Source organism: Sardina pilchardus, chromosome 17 (genome assembly GCF_963854185.1).
Source record: "Sardina pilchardus chromosome 17, fSarPil1.1, whole genome shotgun sequence".
Lineage (NCBI taxonomy): Eukaryota > Metazoa > Chordata > Actinopteri > Clupeiformes > Clupeidae > Sardina > Sardina pilchardus.
In genome coordinates, this window is record NC_085010.1 from 140,001 (window position 1) to 145,000 (window position 5,000).

Below are 5,000 nucleotides of genomic sequence, written 5' to 3' on the forward strand. Positions count from 1 at the left end.
GTTTGTTGCACCCAGAGCAACCATTCTCTTTTATTTTTATCTCTTTTATCTTTTATTATTGATTAAAGGTTTCTAATGGTGTCACTTATATGTTTCTAGGACAAAAACTAGCAGAGATTGAGATGTTTGGAACAGTTTTTGAACTAGACTCCAGATAATACCACCATCTACTGGCCGATGGGTATACAGTCCTGAATGTACACATAAATCCATTTATTTTATAGCCCCCCCATGGATGAAATTCCACAAAACTTGGCATACTCCCAGAGGGTGTCAGGTTAATCATACACATGAAATTTGGTGCAGTTCATAACATCTCATCTGAAGATAGGGGCAATTAAAGCAATATTACATTGCATTTTCAATTTTTACGATGGGGGGGCAAATCAAAAATGACTGGTTATAAGCTAAGTTGATGCAAGCTCTAGAGAACAACATACCATAAACATTTTGTCATCCTCGGTGCCACGGTTCAGGTAGTTATGTAGGAAAAACTGTCATTTTTGGGCTTCGGGCGGGGGCAGCGCGGGGGTGGAGTGACCCCCGGGGACGAAACGAAAATTTTCCATAGAACTCTACTGGGGCTACATGCCCACCAAGTTTCATGCGCTCCGGTGTTACGGTGTCCCGGGAATCGTTGACGAAAAATGACGGGAAAAAAGAAAAAAAAAAAAGAAAAAAAAAAAAAAAAAAACTTTGACAACAACTATATGACCGCTTCGCTAGCTACGCTAACGGCGGTCATAATGAGCTTCTAACGCTAGACAAACGCCATTATTTGCAACGCGATCACCTGGTACCCCAAACCATTTCGAAACGAAGGAGCCATTTGTCCTCCACTTACTTACAAGCTCCTTGGTTTGCGGGACTCATGTTTCGTGCTGTAGGGGATTTTAAAAAAAGTGACGTGAGTGAAAGTGCGGCGCCGCCGCCGGGGCTGTGTGTGTGAGCGGGGGACAGAGAGATGCGACAGAGTTGCGAAATTGCGTGGCTGTTATTTCAAAAGCGTAGAATATTTTAAACGAATCGGTTAACCGGTTTCAACCGGCTAATGAGGCTCAGTGGTCGGTCAAGAAAATTAGTAGTTTTCGCCATCCCTAATGGTGACATAGCATGGCAAAAACCACTTGGTGTGTACACCATTTGAAACTACCACAAGTAAATTAGAAAATGTCACTGGAGTAAAAAAAAAGCTCAGCTTTTCAAACAAAGATGATACTCAAAGCTAAGGAGAGAAATCAGTGTCTGGCCATGCATGAGAATATAAAACCACTAAGTATTTGATGGGATTTAAAAAAAAAAAAAATCCGTTTTTCTAAGCAGAGCGAAAACACAGGAGACGTTTCATTGGAGAGAACAGCCCTAATTTACAATTCATAAAATATGAGCTTCGTTTTAGAAACTTAGCCTCTCAATGAAAACAACGTACACATACCGGTCGGGATGTGGACGCTCCGAGTTGGGTCTCTGGCCAGTTAGGACTGCGCATTCAGGTCATGTGTTGTAAAGAGGGTTGTTTCGTGGATCCTCTTTGCTTCATCTTCGCCACGGAGAAAGAAAAAACAACTGCTCCTAATGCAGTTCTCTACTGGTGTGCTAGAGTCACTGGCAGCCAATGATCCATACATGTCCAGATGTACACTAGCGACAGAAAGCGTGGCGCTCCCTCCGGCGACGGAGACGTGAATGAGCGCTTCTACTTAGCGCACGGTTTATATAGGCCTTATAGACCTCTGAAGTTCGCCTACAAAAAAGCTACCATCTTTGCCCATATTTGGAGTTACGGTATCTGACGATTTTTCCTATGGGAAATTAACATGGGGATTTGGAATTATCACACCTGTTAAACTCTCGCGGGGATGACAAAATCGGATATTCAGGTGTTTTCCTGAACACACTTTTGTCCTCTGCCTTCGAGAGGAATCTGTGATCTCCGGTACGCGAAGGCGGCAGACTTTGATTTTTGCTACCCCAGAGCTAACTTGCGATGCAACTTGCCATTAAGTTAGTTAGCCAGTTAGCTCTGGGGTAGCAAAAATGAAAGTGTGCCGACTTCACGTACCGGAGATCACAGTATGCACAAGAAGGCAGAGGACAAAAGTGTGTTCAGGAAAACGTCTGCATTTAAGACTTTATCGTCCCCGCGAGAGTTTAACAGGTGCGATAATTCAAAATCCCCATGTTATTTTCCCATAGGAAAAATCGCCAGATACCGAATTTCAAAGATGGCAGCTTTTTTGTAGGCGAACTTCAGAGGTCTATACGTAATAGTAGACACACGTCAATCGAATGCTGCATCTAATCCGACAACATAGGCTATGTAGTAGCAACTGCTGTCAAGCAAAACTTCATGAAGCACGCTGATATTAGCTTTTCATATATCAATTCGCTGTGCGTAAAAACAGGACCTTTGGTCACTCGCTCTACTTGGACATCCTGAAACGAGTAACCTACAGTTGTTCAGGAAAACACTACAATATCTGGGATGTCGAAGGCCATGCAGACTATAGGCTATTTTCCATACTCAGACAGTGTTGAAAAAATTACTTTGCAGCTCTTGGGCGAATGAACACAGCGAGACCGGGAATTGTACAACACGGTGAAAACTACATCGAAAACAAAGCTGTCACCCCAAAAAATAAGCTAAACATTCCAGATGAAAACAAGCACTAAAACTCCCCCAATCCGCCAGCTGTTTACAGTCAACTCGTGCAATTTTTTCCGACCTGTTGCTGGCTTAGCCTATATTTCCTACCTATGTATTTATTTATTAGGGCCCGAGCACCGAGGTGCGGCCACTGAAAGTGGCTGCACCGTAGGTGCAAGGCCCTATTGTTTTTGCTCAGATTATTAGGGCCCGAGCACCGAGGTGCGGCCACTGAAAGTGGCTGCACTGTAGGTGCAAGGCCCTATTGTTTTTGCTCAGATTATTATTATTAGGGCCCGAGCACCGAGGTGCGGCCACTGAAAGTGGCTGCACCGTAGGTGCAAGGCCCTATTGTTTTTGCTCAGATTATTATTAGGGCCCGAGCACCGAGGTGCGGCCACTGAAAGTGGCTGCACCGTAGGTGCAAGGCCCTATTGTTTTTGCTCAGATTATTAGGGCCCGAGCACCGAGGTGCGGCCACTGAAAGTGGCTGCACCGTAGGTGCAAGGCCCTATTGTTTTTGCTCAGATTATTATTATTATTATTATTCTCTCTTCCTCTTAGCCCGTTTGGCCGTTTCACCAACTTGGCATGCTCCAAAACTCTTGTAAATTGGCAGGCATATGTAGAATTGCATTTGATACTCAGAGACAGAGCCCTGGCCTAGGGCGTGGCTCAGGGGGTCTATAGCGCCACCTACCGCGCTGTCTGTTGTGTTTGACACACACATGCACGAAAATGAACCAAATTTGGTGGGCATGTGTGTTGTATTAATCCGAACAACTTTTACATTGAAACTATATAGTAAATATTAAAAGAATTTGAATTATGTGAGATTTTCTGATTTTTGCACATCATTTATTTTGAAACACTTCTCCTAGACGGTTTGTCGAAATCATGTCATTTTAGCAGTAAAATGATCTTGAGGGGTTGCCCAAGAGAAATTGCGAACAGATTTTTGAATTTCAAAAGTATATCGAAATGGCGAAGGTTTGAACCTAGGTGTCTTATAAAAGGAACAAAAAGTTGGTGTTATAGGCAGAAAACAGTGACTAATTTGGATGAAATTTGATGGAGTATTAGTTAGTGTGTTTGTAGTGACAGTCATATACAAAGTTTTGAATTTGGTGTTGTTTGTGATTTTTAAAAGCGCATTAATGATTGTGGTGGACACAGTTTTAGCTAAAATATTTTGAAGCGAGTTGATGAATAATGATAATCATATCAACCTATGCTGCAATTTCGACGTAAACCACATTAACAGAAAGTGAGTTATTTAGGTTTTCATATGACTATGGTCTCTCCTATCCGCTCCTTGCTGCCCGCGCGTGTTACACACAGAACTACCTAGCCGCTCCCTCACTGTGGCTCACCCACTCTCCCCCTCCTTGTTTCTTTCCTTCCCCCCACAGTTATTCACACTTTCCCCTCTCTCCCAGCTGGATGTCTCTCTCTCCTCCCCCGCTCTCCACACAGAGACACAGACACAGACACAGACACACACACACACACACACACACACACACACACACACACAGAGTCAAGAATGACAGTGTGATGCAAAGTAAAAGGTAAAAAAAAGATCATGTGTATAAAGATTTTATTCAGGTTAAGTCATTTTTGTGATTGAATTGGGGACTGACTGAGTAAGACCCAAGTTCTAATCCTCATAAAAATTTGTCTTTGCCTTGTGTGTTGCCACCTCTAGTCTGAGACAGAGCCCTGGCCTAGCGTGTGGCTTAGGGACTCCTGGTCACTCACTCACTCACTCACTCACTCACTCACACACTCACACACTCACACACTCACACTCACACACACACACACACAATATTATTATTCTCTCTTCGTCTTAGCCCGTTTGGCCGTTTCACCGACTTGGCATGCTCCAAAACTCTTGTAATTTGGCAGGCATATGTAGAATTGCATTTGATACTGAGAGACAGAGCCCTGGCCTAGGGTGTGGCTCAGGGGGTCTATAGCACCACCTATCGCGCTGTCTGTTGTGGTTGACATGTGCATGCATGAAAATGAACCAAATTTGGTAGGCAGATGTGTTGTATAAATCTAAACAACTTTTACATTTACACTACATAGTGAATCTTAAACAAATTTGAGTTATGATTATGATTATGATTTTTGCACATCATGTATTTTGAAACACTTATCCTAGACGGTTTATCGAAATCATGTCATATGAGCAGTAAAAGGATCTTGAGGGTTTGCCCGAGAGGAATTGCGAACAGATTTTTGAATTTTCGAAGCATATCGAAATGGCGAAGGTTTGAATTATGGCGTCTTATTACGAAACAGGAAGTTGGTGTTATAAGCAGAAAATAGGTTATAAATTGGA